The sequence below is a fragment of the Rhinatrema bivittatum genome, chromosome 5 (genome assembly GCF_901001135.1).
Source record: "Rhinatrema bivittatum chromosome 5, aRhiBiv1.1, whole genome shotgun sequence".
Classification (NCBI taxonomy): Eukaryota; Metazoa; Chordata; class Amphibia; order Gymnophiona; family Rhinatrematidae; genus Rhinatrema; species Rhinatrema bivittatum.
Window position 1 is genome coordinate 237,613,570 of NC_042619.1, and position 18,074 is coordinate 237,631,643.

Here is an 18,074-nt window from a genome sequence, read left to right on the forward strand (position 1 = left end):
TACCAAAATAAACTCACATTATTCAATTTAACAAAAAGATTTTTATATTTTCAAAATATTATATCAGACAAAAAAATGTCTTGGAAAAATGTTTAAATGAAGGAAGTGGTAGTTTAATATAAATGTATATACGGTAGGTACCATCCAGGTTGCCCCCTAGGAGAAGAGGAAGTGCTACCAGGTTATTTTACACGCGTTGAGGAGATTCAAGAAACAGCATCGATGTGCAGCTAAGTAACTGTCAGAGTCTGTGCTAGGAGTTAGCAATCTGATGTGTTCTCCATGAGGAGTTAGCAATCTGTTGTCAACCTGTTAACAACATTCTGTAGTGAAAGCTGGGAGTTAGCAATCTGTCAGAAAGCTCTATTGTTAAAGCTGGTATTTAGCCATCTGTAATTATTTAGAATAGTTGTGGGTGGATCCTTGGACCAGTGGCAGATGACCATGCCCTCGGGGGAAATCCCGAGAGGGACCACTGGTCAGGCTTAGTGTAGAGACAGACACACACTAGTTCTTTTATTAGACAATATAGTAAACCACCAGAGGTGGTTCTGGAACAGCGATCCCAAGGTGGCTGAGCTGTAGAGAAACTAAGAAAGTGAGTAGGCAAAGCATGCGACGTTCAGGAACAAGTCCTTGATGGTAACACTCCCACAATAGTCTCTTAAGGCAGCCCAGGAGTTGCTATGCATTAGGCCCTCGAGGAGCGAGTACCTGGTTCCAGGGAACACTCTGAGAGATAGATACAGACTCACTGATGTTAAGCAACAAAGACTTCTTAGAAGCAATGGGGCGGATTTTCAGAGCCCTGCTCGCGTAAATCCGCCCAAAACCGGGCGGATTTACGCGAGCAGGGCCCTGCGCGCCGGGAAGCCTATTTTACATAGGCCTCCCGGCGCGCGCAGAGCCCCGGGACTCGCGTAAGTCCCGGGGTTCTCGGAGGGGGGCGTGTCGGGGGCGTGTCGGGGGCGGGCCCGGTCGTCGCGGCGTTTCGGGGGCGTGTCGGCAGCGTTTTGGGGGCGGGTACGGGGGCGTGGCTACAGCCCAGGGCGGTCCGGGGGCGTGGCCGCGCCCTCCGTACCCGCCCCCAGGTCGCGGCCCGGCGCGCAGCAGGCCCGCTGGCGCGCGGGGATTTACGTCTCCCTCCGGGAGGCGTAAATCCCCCGACAAAGGTAAGGGGGGGGGTGTAGACAGGGCCGGGTGGGTGGGTTAGGTAGGGGAAGGGAGGGTAAGGTGAGGGGAGGGCAAAGGAAAGTTCCCTCCGAGGCCGCTCCGATTTCGGAGCGGCCTTGGAGGGAACGGGGGGAGGCAGTGCGGCTCGGCGCGCGCAGGCTATACAAAATCGATAGCCTTGCGCGCGCCGATCCAGGATTTTAGTGGATACGCGCGGCTCCGCGCGTATCTACTAAAATCCAGCGTACTTTTGCTTGAGTCTGATGCACAAGCAAAAGTAGGCTGATCGCGCTTCTTTTAAAATCTACCCCTATATATTTAACCACCAAAGGTGGCAGTAGTGAGCTGGAAGCGCCCGGCTGGGCTGTAGTCCTTCAGGTATTGGAACAGCGATCCCAGGGTGGCTCAGCTGTAGAGAAACTAAGAAAGTGAATAGGCAGTATATGCAGAGTTCTGGAACAAGTCCTTGATGGTAACACTCACACAATAGTCTCTTGAGGCAGCCCAGGAGATGGTATCCATTAGGCTCTCGAGGAGCGAGTACCTGGACCCAGGGAAAGCTCTGAGAGATAGATGGAAACTCACTGATGTTGTAAGCAGCGATGACTTCTTAGCAGAAGTGGTATCCAGGAGCAAGTCCGGGACATGGGTCTGGCATTTTTTGTGTTGGTTTGATATGAAGCAAGGCAGGATGTTCCTGCTGGAAGGTTACATTCAGAAGCTAATGGCACAGGTGCAACTATTTACAGAAACAATATGCCCAGCAGTGTGGTCTTATCTACAGGTGCTTGGGTTGATGGCGGCCACCCTAGAAGTGGTTCCAGGGCAAGGGTGCATATGCGCCCTCTTCAGCGCACTGGCTCGATGGAGTCCACAGTTTTAGGATTATTCGTTACAGCTTAGCCTACCAGTGGAGATCAATATTCAACTGCTGTGGTGATTGCAAGCAGACCATCTAAGTTAGAAGTTGACAGCGCAAGGTCACTGGAGTACAGAAGAGTCTTTCTGGAGCATCAGTTGGCTAGAAGCCTAGGCTGTCCAGTTGGCATGCTTATGAGTCGTCGACTGATTCCAGGTTCAGGCTGTTCAGATAATGTCAGACAATGTGATGACAGTGGCTTACATCAATCACCAGAGAGGAACCAAGAGCCAGTATGTGTCACAGGGAATAGCCCAACTCATGGAATGGGTGGAGGTGCATCTTCAGGAGGTCTCAGGCTCACACACTGCAGGAAAAGACAATGTAAGAGTGGACTTTCTCAGCAAACAGAGTCTGGACCCAGGAGAATGGGAATTATCAAATGAGGTGTTCCAGTTTATACTGGACCGCTGGGGCCTCCCGTTTCTAGAACTGCTGGCGACATTTCACAATGTGAAGGTTCCTCGCTTTTTCGGTCACAGGAGAGATTAAAGGTCCTTGGGGAATGATGCCCTCGTGCAGGAATGGCTAGAGGGCAAGCTTCAATATGCCTTTCCCCTGTGGCCCAGAAGGATTGAGAGTCTCATGAGGATGCTGCTTTTGTTGGCACCAGATTGGCCCAGGAGGCCATGGTATGTAGATTTCCGAAGGCTCCTGGTGGACTCTCCTATCCAATTACTGATTCACAGGGTTCTGCTATGGCAGGGGCCTGTTCTTCACGAAGTTCTGACTTGATTTTGTCTTTCGTTATGGCGCTTGAGAGGGCTAGGTTGCTGAAGCATGGATATTCCACTGCGGTGATTTCCATCTTGCTACGAGCGAGAGAATTTTCCACTCCCTTAGCCTATGTGCGGGTTGGCAAATGTTTGAGTTTTGGTGTGAAGATCGAAGAGTTCATCTTCGTTCGGTTAAGATCCTGCTTATTTTGGAATTTTTTTGCAAGATGTATTGAGTAAGGGTTTGCCCTTAATTCATTGAAGGCACAGATGGTGGCTCTTGCCTATTCCAAGGTCAAGTGGATAGTGGACACTTGTTGGCTCATCCAGAGATCGCTCATTTCTAAAAAGGGATGAAGCATCTTCGTCCTCGCCTCTGGTTGCTGGTGCCCTTGTGGAGTTTTAATCTGTTTTTTGGATTTTTCTGGTAGGTCCTTCTTTTCGACCACTGTGTAGCCTTCCTTGAGGTTACTTATCTTGAAAATGGTGTTTCTTGTGGCAGTCATTCTGCGCATAGAGTTTCCAAACTGCAGGCCTTGTCTTGCCAGGAACCGTTTCTGCGGGTGACTCCAGTGGCAATACAGTTGAATATAGTTCCATCTTTTTTTTTGCCAAAAGTGGTCTCTGATTTTTATTGAATCAATGAATTTCCCTGCCGACTCTGAACAGAGAGAGAGATGCGGAGGAATATCGCCTGTTACGGGTCTTACATAAGAACATAAGAAAATGCCATACTGGGTCAGAGCAAGGGTCCATCAAGCCCAGCATCCCGTTTCCAACAGTGGCCATAAGAACCTGGAAAGTACCCAAAAACCAAGTCCATTCCATGCAACCACTGCCAATGGCAGTGGCCATTCTCCAAGCGAACCCAACAGCAGGCAATGGACCTCTCCTCCAAGAACTCATCCAATCCCTTCTCAAACACAGCTACACTAACTGCACGAACCACATTCTCTGGCAACAAATTCCAGAGTCCAATCGTGCGTTGAGTAAAAAAGAACTCTCTCCGACTAGCTTTAAATGTGCCCCATGCTAACCTCATGGAGTGCCCCCTAGTCTTTCTACTATCCGAAAGAGTAAATAACCGACTCACATCTACCCGTTCTAGACCTCTCATGATTCCAAACACCTCCATCATATCCCCCCTCAGTCGTCTCCTCTCCAAGCCGAAAAGTCCCAACCTCTCCAGTCCCTCCCCACAGGGGAGTCGCTCCACTCCCCCTATCATTTTGGTAGCCCCTCTCTGCACCCTCTCCATCGCAACCACATCTTCCTTGAGATGCGGCGACCAGAACTGCACACAGCACTCAAGGTGCGGTCCCACCATGGAGCGACACAGAGGCATTATGACACCCTCCGTTCCACTCACCACTCCCCCTCCAATAATTCCCAACACTCCGCTTGCCTCCCTGACTGCCGCAGCACACTGCACCGACGACCCCAATGTGTTATCCACTATGACACCCAGATCTCTCTCCTGGGTTGCAGCACCCAATATGGAACCCAACATTGTGCAATCATAGCATGGGCTACCCTTCCCTATATGCATCACCCTGCACCCATCCACACCAAATTTCATCTGCCATTTGGATGCCCAACCTTCCAGTCTCACAAGGTCTCCCTGCAATTCACCACAATCTGCCCGTGATTCAACCACTCTGAACAATATTGTGTCATCTGCAAACCTGACTATCTCACTCGTCGTATTTCTCTCCAGATCATCCACAAACATACTGAACAGCAAGGGTCCCAATACAGATCCCTGAGGCACTCCACTGTCCACTCCCCTCCACTGAGAAAACTGCCCATCCAATCCCACTCTCCGTTTCCTGTCCTCTAGCCATATCAAGAAGCATAGCTTGAGGTATTTAGAAGTTTCTGAACCTCTCAGGAAGACAGAACGACTGTTTATACTCCATGGTGAAAGTAAATAGGATGAGCCAGTTACAATATCCTGCACAATTAAGAAGGTAGTCATGGCCACATATGTGGATGCTGAACAGCCATTACCTAGTCACGTTAGGGCTCATTCCACTAGGGCTCAGGCAGTGTCATGGGCAGAGATTAGATTGCTGTTCCTGTCAAGATTTGCCGAGCTGCGACATGGTCCTCCTTACATATCTTTTCCAGGCATTATCACCTAGATGAGCAGGCCCAGGAAGATGCAATCTTCACATATGAGGTATTGATCGGACCACAGACAGACTGCCGCCCTGTTCGGTAGAGGCTGTGTTACATCCCACTGGAATGCTATCTGAATGCTAAGAAAGGAGAAATTATTACTTACCTGATAATTTCCTTGTCTTTAATGAAGATAGGTCAATCCGCCTTCCCACCCTCAGCTGCCAGATGGTTGTGCTATTGTCCTCCTGTATGGCTTTGTGTTCCAGGGATTACTGGTAAGTGTCAATCCAGTCCCTAGACTAGTGTTATTACACTCCTTGTCTAAGCTCAGTGGTTTCCTGTTGGCTGAGTATTGGAGTGGTTGTTTGATAATAATCAAGTTTTGTTAGTTTGTCCACAGTTGGCTTTTGCTGAGAATACTGTTGAGCTGATGTCAGTGCAGGGATATCTATACCGTGAAGTCAAATTTGCTCCGGCTCTATCTGCTGGTAGAGGTGCATAACCCGCTGGCCATGGATCCACCTATCTTCATTAAAGTAAAGGAAATTATCAGGTAAGTAGTAATTTCTCCATTAATATCCAGATAGTTCTGCTGCTGTATTGTAGTAATTGCATTTATTTATTCAATTTATATTTTGTCTTTCAGACACTTCAAAGTGGATTACGTTAGGTAATCCTCAAACAAAACAGCTGGCCAACAAACAGAACAAGGCAATGACTCGCACCACATGAACTATGCAAAAACATACATAATTTTACGCAACGTTTGTTGTGTCCGTCGCTGTCCGACGTCTCTGCTCCGCCCACCTTACCTCATTGGTGACTCCCTTTGACGTTGATGGAAGGCTAGCTGCTGCGGCGTCTCCATGCAGTCCTCCGCCGGTGTCCCCGGACCGGCTCAACACTGCAAGCCGCCATGTTGACCAGATGCCTAAGGGCCGCGCACGCGCAGCCCAACTGATGTACCAGCGTTGGCGTGAACCTCAGGGACGTCCCCCTGAGATGACATCACCAGACCCAGATATTTAAGATCTCAGTTTTCGCTAACAAGACGAGTTAGTAGGGGTTCGCTTCCTCCTGGTCGCCGCGGATGGGATTCGCTCTCCGCAAACCCAGCTACTCTGCCTCCTCAGACTTCACTAGAGGTACCTGCTCCTCGGGGGCCTCGCTTTCTCTTTTTCTTTGCAGGTCGCAGTCCGGAACCGGTACTCGCTCCTCGAGGGCCCACGTCCCGGACTTGCTCCTGAATACCACTTCTGCTAAGAAGCCATCACTGCTTACAACATTAGTGAGTTTCCATCTACTCAACATTAGTGAGTTTCCAGAGCTTTCCCTGGGTCCAGGTACTCGCTCCTCGAGGGCCTAATGCATACCATTTCCTGGGCTGCCTCAAGAGACTATTGTGTGAGTGTTACCATCAAGGACTTGTTCCAGAACTCTGCATATACTGCCTACTCACTTTCTTAGTTTCTCTACAGCTCAGCCACCCTGGGATCGCTGTTCCAATACCTGAGGGACTACAGCCCAGCTGGGCGCTTCCAGCTCACTACTGCCACCTTTGGTGGTTTAATGTATTGCTTCTAAGAAGTTTTTGTTGCTTAACATCAGTGAGTCTTATCTATCTCTCAGAGCGTTCCCTGGAACCAGGTACTCGCTCCTCGAGGGCCTAATGTATAGCAACTCGTCGGCTGCCTTAAGAGACTATTGTGGGAGTGTTACCATCAAGGATTTGTTCCTGAAAGCCGCATGCTTTGCCTATTCACGTTCTTAGTTTCTCTAGAGCTCAGCCCCCTTGGGATCGCTGTTCCAGTAACTGAGGGACTACAGCTCAGCCAGGTGCTTCCAGCTCACTACTGCCACCTCTGGTGGTTTACTTTATTGTCTAATAAAAGAACTAGTGTGTGTCTGTCTCCTACACTAAGCCTGACCAGTGGTCCCTCTCGGGATTTCCCCCGAGGGGGTGGTCACCTGCCATTGGTCCAAGGATCCACCCACAACTATTCTAACTACCAGCTTTAACAACAGAACTTTCTGACAGATTGCTAACTCCTCACGGAGAACACATCAGATTGCTAACTTCTAGCACAGACTCTGACAGATTGCTAACTCCTCACGGAGACTCACAACAAAGTTAGAGGGCACTGTTACTGAATAATTCTTACAATCGAAGTTGGATGTCCAAAGCTGAAGATATCATCTTTGGAAAAAAAATCACTGTATAAGTGAAACAGAGAAACATAGAATAGAGCTCTCAAGCAAGATGAAATTAGTAGAGTTTAAAAAACAGAATTTATATTTCTATTTAAATAGGCATGAGATTATATAAAGCAGTTAGGGGTTAAAATACCAGGTAATATTCAATCTTTATATCAATATAATTCATTCCTCCCCCTTTAATAAAAAAGATACGTGATTACTTAAATATGTAACATGGATATCAACTGTCTTGGGTTAGGCAGAATAGCCTGCTTAAAATGTTTACCAAGACTTGGATTACTTGTTGCAATTCCAGAAAATGCGTTTAGTCATTTACAACAAAAAGCATTTCAGTATATTTGGAGGAAAAGACCAGCAAGAGTCCCGAAATCTGTTATGTATTTGGAAAAAAATCTAGGTGAGGTCCATTTTTTGTAAACGCTATTCCTTAGCTGCACTGGCATAAGGGAAAGGTAGAAAAGAAGCGAGTACAAACAGAACAGAGTATTTGGGGAAAGTTGCCAATTGAATACCCATCCTGGCTAATTATGAGTAAAATAAAAATGGGTGAAGTATCTTGTATTTATATACTGCATGTGGTTCTAATCTTGGTCAATAAAAACTTCAATTACAAAAAAATGGATGAAGTAAGAAATTTATTTATCAAGTATATTTTACAATTATGGAATAGGCAAAGAAATCAATTGAATTTGAATAGGAATATCTCCATGCTATGTCTTTCTTATAAGATATAATACTTATTTTCCTCCAGGATTGGAGGGAACTGGGTTTAAATGTTGGGAAGAAAAAGGGCTAGTGACACTTAAGGGTAAATATTCAAACATAGAAGGAGATTTACTAAGCTGTGATATCGCAGCACTGTCACGTGATATAAACAAAGATTTCCTTCCCTTATGTAAATAAGCTGCCCTTGGGCGGGCATTAATTTCTGAGCAGCCTGAAAAAGTGTACAGGAAAGCAGAAAATACTGCTTTTCTGTACACCTTCTGACTTAATATCCTAGTGATGTTAAGTCGGAGGAACCAAAAATGTTTAAAAATAAATAAAAATGTGCCGGCCGGTCAGGTTAGGAAAATGGATGCTCAATTTTACCGGCATTCATTTTCCTAACCCATGACTGTCAGCGGGTTCGGAAAACCGGTGCTCGCAAAATTGAGCATCGGTTTCCTGAACCCGCTGACAGCCACCTCTCCTGGATTTCCACTAATAAGGAGGCACTAGGAACACGCTATTGTCCCTAGCGCCTCCTTTTTAGCGTGAGCCCTTATTTAAATACAGGATCACATGGCTGGGCACACGTTGGGAGAGCAGGCGCTCATCACTGGGCACCCGTTTTCCCACACTCTTATTGTATTAGCCTGTAAGTTTGGGGGCATAAGTGGGAGGAGTTGAGTTAGCAGGCTAAGGGGGTCATTTATCAAAGTGCTATAGGGCGTTTTCGCATGCGTTAAGGCATTTTCGCATGCAAAAAAAGCCTTTAACGCATGCGAAAACGCCGTTTGGTGCGATGCAAATGAGAAAAAGGGGAGGATATTGGGGTGGGAATTTTGGCCAAGTGGGCTGGGCTCACAGTTTTGCAAAGCTGTATCGCACGGCTTTAACGCAAATTTTAACTACACCTTTTTCATTTATTTAAAGCTGGCTTTATTGTATGTTGTGATGTTTTTGCACATGCCTAGCTATAAGGGGGGGGGGGGGGGAGAGAGTGAGAGAGAGAGAGAGAGAGAGACTAGCTATAGGGCCCTCATACTAAGTAAGTTATTTATATCTCTATATGAGGCCCACCTAGTTACTCGAGGTGAGGTTTAGGTATTAGTGTAGGGGTTAGGGGCCGCTTTGACATGCAGAGTGAGACGTACAAACAGAACAGTGCTCTCTTGTGAAGATTTGATGACCTTCGGAGTGAGGACACTCACCCAAAGATGAGATTTGTGCAATGTTCTCTCAACCTAGCTTGATGTTTGATGACCTTCGGAGTGAGAAAACTCACCCAAAGATGAGATTTGTGCAATGTTCTCTCAACCTAGCTTGATGTTACCCAGGTAGAGAGTCCATCAAGCTAGGTTGAGAGAACATTGCACAAATCTCATCTTTGGGTGAGTGTCCTCACTCCGAAGGTCATCAAATCTTCACAAGAGAGCACTGAAATATTCGTACGTCTCATTTTGAATGTCAAAGTGGTCCCTAAACCTCACCTCCAGTTACTAGGTGGGCCTCCCATACAGATATAAATACCTATCAAGTGTGAGAACATTATGGCTAGACTCTCGCTCTCTCTCACAGGAAATACACCAATTCTGGCACTTATCGCAATGTGTGAAAAAGTTATTGCAATTTGCGTTAAGATAGCGCTTCGCATAGGTATTAGCACAAATTGCGATAAACTACCTATTACCATAAAACACACCCCTTTCTTCCTATCGCATGTAATATTTAGTGCATTTTGATAATCCAGGCCTAAGTTATCTGGCTCAGGGGGTTATTTTCCAAGCTGCAATATGGGTTTTTCGCATGCATTAAGGCATTTTCACATGCGAAAAACACCTTAACGCATGGTGCGATGCTAATTTGGAAAAGGGGGGAAGAGTTAGGGGCAAGATTTCTGTCCAACTGGGTTGGCTTTGCAAATTGCAAATGTTACCCAGGTAGAGAGTCCATGAAGCTAGGTTGAGAGAACATTGTACAAATCTCATCTTTGTATGAGTTTCCTCACTCCAAGGAACATCAAATCTTGACATAAAACCAATATAAAACATTTAACAACATACAAACATGCAGTACATAAAATTAAATATATAAGACCTGAAAAACAATACAAAGTCAGCCTGCCTGACAGAATTTCCATAAAAGTAAATGTAAAAGCTTCAAAGTATCTTACAACCATACCTCTTTAAGAGCATTTCAGAGATTATTTAAATAAAAATTAACACAGTTAGCCTGCTTAAATATACCTCCAAAGTTAGCCAGATAGGTTTACCAGCTAACTATGCTATCCAGTCACTAATGGACCTTTCTATTTATTTATTTATTTATTTATTTATTTTACAATAGCTCAGCATTTTTAGGTTTCAACAATACTATTCTAATTCTTTCATTTATTAAAAAAGTTATATACATAGAAACATAGAAATGAAGGCAGAAGAAGACCAACAGGCCCATCCAGTCTGCCCAGCAAACTCTCACACTTATTTTCCCATACCTTTCTGCTACCCCGACCGCTGAGTTCAGGGCCCTTATTGGTAGCTTTTTGATTCCAATTTCCTTCCACCCCCGCCACAGATGCAGAGAGCAGTGTTGGAGCTGCATCAAAGTGAAGTATAAGGCTTAATGTTTGAGGGTGGTAACCTTCGTAACAAGAAGTTACCCCGATGTTTGTATACTCATACTGCTCAGATCAATGCCTTGTATTCAGTGCTACCTGGAGAAGTACTTCAGGGTGCATTACAGTTTAAAATCACAAATCAATAATTAAACTTGCATCACATACACGATGTAAAACTACAATGATATTACTATTTTTATGGTCCCTCTGAGATCTCGTCAGTGCTAGTCTATGGCAGAAGCTACACGAAAGGACAGAATGGCCCTAAAGTGAAGTACTTTTTGTCTTCTTGTCGAACCACTTTACCAATGGATGCAGAAAACAAGCCATTGAGCAGGGATTTTTAATCTGTTTGCATGTGTCGCAGTGATGAGTGACCTGAGCTGCAGTTCATTATGAGACTCTGTGTTTTACTGTAGAAATGCATGGGTAGCCAGAGGGGTTCTTTAGATTAAGGTGCAGCTATTTGTTGAAAGTTTAAGAAAAAATTAAATTATTTATTTTACTCACCTTAACGTAATTCATTGTTGAATAAGGATTTACATCCTCAGAATGTACGATTTCATAGAGAGCTAGACTAGTTTTTAGTTGTATGGCTTGAACCTTCTAGTTACGTTATCATGTGCTGCTTTTCTTCTACAGAAGGGGAAAACAGGGCAAAAAAGAAGGAGGTCCTATAAACTACACCAAAGAGGAAGTACTAAAGCCAAGAAGCAAGATAGTGTAATGCTAATTTTTAATGTGTCTTTATTGTAAAGTTGGAGCTTAGTTTATGTGGTTGTTTTAGAGGTTGTTCTGATTTGTGCATTGAGTGACTGTGGTTTTGGTGGTGTACATCTTGATTGTTTCTTTGAATGTGGCTTCCTTTTTGGCTACAGTCTGTAACTTTTCCTCTTTGAAAGCATGCCTGCGATGTCTGTTAAATATATGGTGCTGTGGCAGAGCAATGAGCACAATAGACCTCACTGCAAGTTCACATAAACACACCCCCTCGTCCTATGCCCTGCCTTGCTCTTACCTTGCTGCAGACCTGTACACCCTGAAAGGGAAGAAATCCTGCTGAGCGCCGGGTTCCTCCAATCCCCCGCAGCTGATTGGCTCACAAGAACCAATCAACTGCAGCAGCGGGTCTTCCTCTCCATCTCTCCTAGCCAGCCGGAGATAGAGAATATGAGAGGAGGTGCTCTTTCTGCCTGCTGACCAGTGGCATCTTTAGACAGAAGGGGGCAAGCTAGGAAGAAAGGAAGCAAAGCCAAGTGATATTTCCACACTTCGTGCCTACCCCGACAGTGGGGTGTAGATGGCCATTTAGGGCATTCCCTGTGGTGGTGAACTTGGCTGCCCATGATATTTGTGATGGTAGAGTTGTGATCTGGAAAAAGTGAAGGAATAGACCGCCAGCTAGCCCAGTTCATACCAACGTTACTAATCTGGTACTCCATTGCTGGAAAGGAGAGAACAACCCATCTGGTGCTTTATCGACAGGGGAAGAAGCAGAACTGAAACGTTGGAACTGCAGATACAACAAAGAGACCAAGGAGAGAGATCCCATCCCCAGTTCAAAGGGAACCCAAACTCCAGAAGGGAAAAAGTGCTTTTGAAGCTGTGCATTGTAAATACTACTAAGAGAAACTGTGGCATATGCCCAATTTATTTTTCTTTTCTTGAACCTGTTTTATAGTAAAGACTTTATTTTTGGAGCATCAAAACTGTGTGAAGGTTTTTCTTTGGAGTGCAGAAGACCAGTCTAGCACCTTGTATACTGAACGTAAATCCTCTTCCCCCTTTGGCAAAGCCTACCGCAGTAGTGAGGCCTGAGTCAGGGCTGAGTGGTTTGTCCAAGAGGTGAGTTACAAAGAACAGGTTCACTCAAGCAAAATGTAAAGTGATAAAAAACAGCATCCTCTTCCAGAAAATACACAAGTCCAGTCAAAATACGCAATAAAGATCTGCAGGGAAAACTCCCGAGATTCTCTTCAGCCTCCCTTTCCTCCCAGACTTTCTTGGACTCAAAGTTGGCTCCTCTATTACTATCCAAGCATTACAAGAGATAGTGACTCAAATAAAAATTGAATAGCATCAACTCTCCACAAAATATAATGTATCAATTACTTTGAATATAACAGGGTGCCAGCAAGCGGAGAATATTTAAGTCTTAACAAGACACCAACATTTACAAAGGCAAAGACAATCTGGTTTTCTCAAATCATTCATCCAAATTATAACATATGTCCATAATAACTTTTTCCATTTTTTAATGCAAATAAAAGCCCAACATTAGTTAATGTTTTGGCATGCCTTCATTAGGAGTCAACAATTAAAAACGACTTAGCTGAAAGATGTGCTTGTATTCAGATGCATCCCAGTCTCATTGAATTCCATACTGCCTCTTCAAACTTTCTTACTCCTTTGCCAGCCCCTCTGTCTTTCGCTCACTCCCTAGTCCCCCATTTCCATCCTCTTTACTCAGCTGTCTCCTAGCCCTCATCTGCTTTCTTCTGCCTCTTGTCTTCTTAACAGTCTCAGCTCCTTTCTTGTCACTTATCCCCACCCTACTTTCCAGTCCCTTTCTTCTGTCTCTTACGCCCTTGCTTGCCTCTTCTTTCCTTCTCCTTCACCTCCTCCCCAGCTCCCCCATTTCTACCTTCTGTCACCTTCTGTCCCTTTCCACTGCCTCTCAGCTCCTCTCTTCATGCATCTCTCCCCACCATTCTGCATCCTCTCACACACCTCCAGCTCAACTAACACAACCTCACTTATATCCCCTACCCAATCGCTGAGTCCCCGCTATCCCCCAGTCTGAGTCTCTGCTCACTCTCCTGTCCAATGCTCAGCTCTCCCATTCAATCCCTGCCCATTCTGAGTCCATGCTCTTCAGTTTTCCTACCTTCTCCTAGAGTTCTTTCTCCGCCTCCCCCCACCACCACCACCATCTTCAAGTCCCCATCTACTCCCCAAAGTTTTGATGAGAAAGGCTACACTAAACATTTCAAATCACTAAAAAGGTTCTCGGAGAGTTTTCTGAGCAGGCGAGAAGGAGGGAGCATCCACTCTTGGTGATTTGAAATGCTGGGGAAGGAAGAATGGAAGAAATGGAGATAGGGGGCTGGATTCCCTGAAATGTGACAAATGAAACTGTCAGTTATATTTCTATATTTGCTGGAAGTGTTGCATCCGTCGGTCTCAGATGGCTTCAACCCTTGTGCCTCACCTTTTTTTCTGCTCTCCCTGCTAGCCTAGGGAAGATGGCTACCGCCGTGTCTGCAAGCCGCATTTCCTGGAACGGCTATGGCAAAGCCTCACGCCATGTTTCTCCTAAGGGCCTCCTAAGGTGCGCATGCCACCCATGTCTTTATCCACGTCATGGCGGGAACCTCGGGGGCGTCCCCCTCGAGTGACAACACGCCATCCAGGTATTTAGCTTACGCTTGTTTGCTAGCTCATTGAGTTAGCAAGGATTGGACTCATCCGGCCTAAGCTACTCTGCCACTTCCGTGCTGCCGCTGGAAGCTCTCTCTGCCCTTCGGGGTATTCTCTAACCTGGGTACCCGCTCCTCGGGGGTCCTTTGCTTTCTTTCAGGTGCCTTAGCGAGTTTTCAAACAAGACACCTGAACCTACACCTATAGATGCAGAAGAAGACATCAAATATAAGGTAGACGCTATCCTTAATGTGAGAAAGAGAAGCAGAGTATGGGAATACCTCCTGTCATGGGAGGGTTATGGACCTGAAGAAAACTCTTGGGAACCTTTGGCAAATATCATGGATAAAGAGATGCTTCAGCAATACCACAGAATGCATCCTCAGAAACCAAGACCAGGTAGGAGGTCTGGAGGGGGCTCTTTGAAGGGGGGGTACTGTTGAGTCCGTCAGTCTCAGATGGCTTCAACCCTTTTGCCTCACCTTTTCCTCTACTCTCCCCGCTAGCCTTGGGAAGATGGCTACCGCTGTGTCTGCAAGCCACATTCTCCGGCGTCCCCGGAACGGCTATGGCAAAGCCTCTCGCCATGTTTCTCCTAAGGGCCTCATGGCGGGAACCGCGGGGGCATCCCCCTCGAGTGACATCATGTCATCCGGGTATTTAGCCTATGCTTGTTTGCTAGCTCATTGAGTTAGCAAGGATTGGACTCATCCGGTCTAAGCTATTCTGCCGCTTCCGTGCTGCCGTTGGAAGCCCTCTCTGCCCTTCAGGGTATTCTCTAACCTGAGTACCCGCTCCTCGGGGGCCCTTTGCTTTCTTTCAGGTGCCTTACTGGGATCAGGTACTCGCTCCTCGAGGGCCTGCTCTCCCTGCCTCGGTGCCTGTTACCATCTACTTCTGCCTGATGGAATCGTCAACCTTATAGCTACCTTCTTGTAAGTAATTCTAATTCTCAGTCTGTCTCATCTACAGCTCTGCCGTGCTGGGAAACCTTCACCTGGATATCCCTATACCATCTTGGTGAGACGGGTTCCCCCTGCCGAGGGTCCCTGGACTGCTACCTCTGGATCACCTCACTACTGCCACCTCTGGTGGTATACATCAGTTGTAGAATAAAAGACATAACTCTGTGTTTGTACATCCTGAGTCTAGCCCAGTACTGTGGCTTCCCGCGAGGCTCCTCCCCGTGGATGTGGTCATCTGCCACAGTACCCAAGAATCCACTCAAACACCTCAAACTATAATAGGAAGTTGGCAACCCTATCACATCCCTGACAACCCTGCCTTCCCCCATTCCCCAACATTTGGCACCTGCCTCCAATGCCCTCCTCCCCCAATCCCCAGCATCTGATTCCTGCTTGCCTTTCCCCGAGATCTGGCTCCTATTCCCCCTTTCCCCTTCCTCAACATCAAAGCTCCTGTTTTCCCCCTCCCCTTCCCTAGCATCCATTCCTGTCCAGTCTCCCCCTCCCTTTCTCCCAGCATCCATCTTTCAGTAGCACAAAGAGGTTGGGCCACAGCCGCCCACTCGGACACTAAATGCCAGCAATGCAAACAGAGCAAACTGAAAACTTCTGGGCCATTCTTCCTGCTGTTGATCTTGTGCATCATGAGATGAGCAGCAGGCAGGAAGTGTGGATTGCAAGTTTTGAGCTTGCTCTGCTAGCAGTGCCAGTATTTAGTGTTAGAGATGGTGGCAGTGCCCCAGCATACTCCTGCTGTCGTGGGCCACAGCCATCTCTCCCCTGGCTTTTCCTTTTTTTATGCTAGGTGGGGGCCTAGCATTGAACCAACTATAGTGATGGGGCCCCCCTTCACAACGGGGCTGTAGTGCAGCTTTCCACCCCCAGCTCTGTTCCTGATATGGTGCAATTTTCATGATAAGGATAAACACATTTTATTTTTTGTAAGATTAACATATGTAGGAAGAGATTCTAGGAAATGTTTGTACTCTGTGATCTCACACTAATGCACACCTACCATATCCACACATATCACACTTAAGTACACACTGTCACACTTTCGCACACCCACCTACCTGCATATATAAACATACACTCATGCACATCTATCTATTCAAACACTCCTGCCACTGAACACGCACACGCACGCACATGCGTACACGCCTACTGCCTACCATGTAGAGAGAAGGCTTCCAGACGTTTTCTCCATACCCATGGTGAGGAAGTTTGTTCTGCGAGTTCTAACTCCAACATAGGGTACATAAAGTATAACCAGTGGTAGGCATGTCAAACCTTTCCCTGGCTTTGGGATTTTTTGAAAACGGTCGAGCAGATGATGTAGTAAAGCAGGCCCAATGTAAATTATCTTTCTGTACAGGGATAGGACAACAGAAATCAAAATGTCTCCTTTGTGGGTCTTCCTTGGAATAAAGTTCTTTTGGAAACTGAGACAACAATCTCTAGGTACTCGCTTCTCTTCAAACCCAAACCCTAAAAGTGAGTCCAGTTTTGATTTTTTTTTTTTTTCTTTTCCTTGTCCAATAAGATAATTTACTCTGGGCCTAGACCACTATACCATCTGCTTGACCATTTTCTAGCCAGTGAAAGGTTTGGAATCACAGCCACTGGTTATAGTTTATGTACACTGTTTTGGGATTGCATAGTTTTGATAAAGAGATATAAAATGTACAAGTTTAAACTGTATGGCTTCTACCCATCCCAAAGTACAGTACATACATGCTGCATAATTGTCACGTGGTTAATTCATGCTGTAAAGCAATTTGTATACATTTGCTTGTATTTGGCAAGCATGTATTAGGGCAGGGATATTTACTAAAGCATTTTGCTGTACGTTCAGAATGGGAAATTTACTTCTGACCACAGGACTCTTAATCAGATGTTGTATATAAGTGTCCACACCGTGTCGCTGGAGTACTGCATTTAAGTACTTGAGATGCTAGAAATTCTAACTCGAGAGCTATGATTATTCTCCTACATGCACAGGAACAAGCACAGCAAGAAAGCAAAAGTGAGTTGTTACTTCAAGCATATAAGGACATGGGCTGTGGTGATTACATGAAACTGACATAAAGGGGCCTATACAATAACGTTTAAGGTGCAAGCTAGAAAAAAAAAAAGCCAAACCTGGGTGGCACAAGAAATAATCAGGAAAAATAGAAATCCTTCAACCCAAAAAAGAGAAATAAGCAGGAAAAACAGAAATCCTTTGACCCAAAAAAGATAAATAATCAGGAAAAATAGAAACCCTTTGACTTAATATAGAGAAATAATCAAGAAAAATAAAAATCCTTTAACCAAAAAAAGAGAAATAATCAGAAAAAATAGAAATCCTTTGACCCAAAAAAGTCAAATTTTTCTTAGAAAAAAAGCAAACAACAACCGCTGAACCTAATTTCTGTCAAGAACAAAAATTACCAACATCATGGCCTTTCACAAAACTTTCTCCTCTGAGACCTTGCATTAAATTCAATGCCCCCTCAGCACTGGGTTTGCCGGCTTCCCATTTCACTGCTCCTTCCCCTGGGGCCCTGCAGCCACCTGCAGGATGGTTGTGTTACGCATGGGCTCCGGTCAGGAGTCGTGAACACCATCCAGAAGGGTGGCTCCAGGTGGAGAGAGACAGGAAAGGCTAGAAACAGTGTCTGGGTCCAGGCTGGGTCAGGGCAGGCGGCAAGTAACAGTGTCTGGGTCCAGGCTGGGTCAGGGCAGGCGGCAAGTAGCAGTGTCTGGGTCCAGGCTGGGTCAGGGCAGGCGGCAAGTAGCAGTGTCTGGGTCCAGGCTGGGTCAGGGCAGGCGGCAAGTAGCAGTGTCTGGGTTCAGGCTGGGTCAGGGCAAGGCAGGTCAGAAGGCCCATAGGCCACACACACACACACAGAAGGCCCATAGGCCACACACCGTAAGCAGGGCAAGGCAGGTCAGAAGGCCCGTAGGCCACACACACACAGAAGGCCCGTAGGCCACACTCAGTAAGCAGGGCAAGGCAGGTCAGAAGGCCCGTAGACCACACACACACAGAAGGCCCGTAGGCCACACACAGTAAGCAGGGCAAGGCAGGTCAGAAGGCCCGTAGGCCACACACACACAGAAGGCCCGTAGGCCACACTCAGTAAGCAGGGCCAAAGGTACACCCAGAGCAAGGCAAGGTAGAAGGCCCGAAGGCCGCGCAAGGCAAGGCAAAGCAAGGAATGAATAAGGCCCGA

General features: G+C 46.2%; 1 long non-coding RNA gene across 1 annotated transcript in view; it reads left to right on the forward strand.

The window, feature by feature from the left end:
* The window catches only part of LOC115092559, a 39,281-nt gene extending 27,193 nt beyond the window's left edge, over nucleotides 1–12,088 (forward strand). Inside the window, exons 3-4 of the long non-coding RNA XR_003857019.1 lie at nucleotides 11,114–11,194; nucleotides 11,957–12,088. This is a non-coding gene — a long non-coding RNA (uncharacterized LOC115092559). The remainder of the gene's footprint in view (nucleotides 1–11,113; nucleotides 11,195–11,956) is intronic.
* Nucleotides 12,089–18,074: the final 5,986 nt, after the last annotated feature.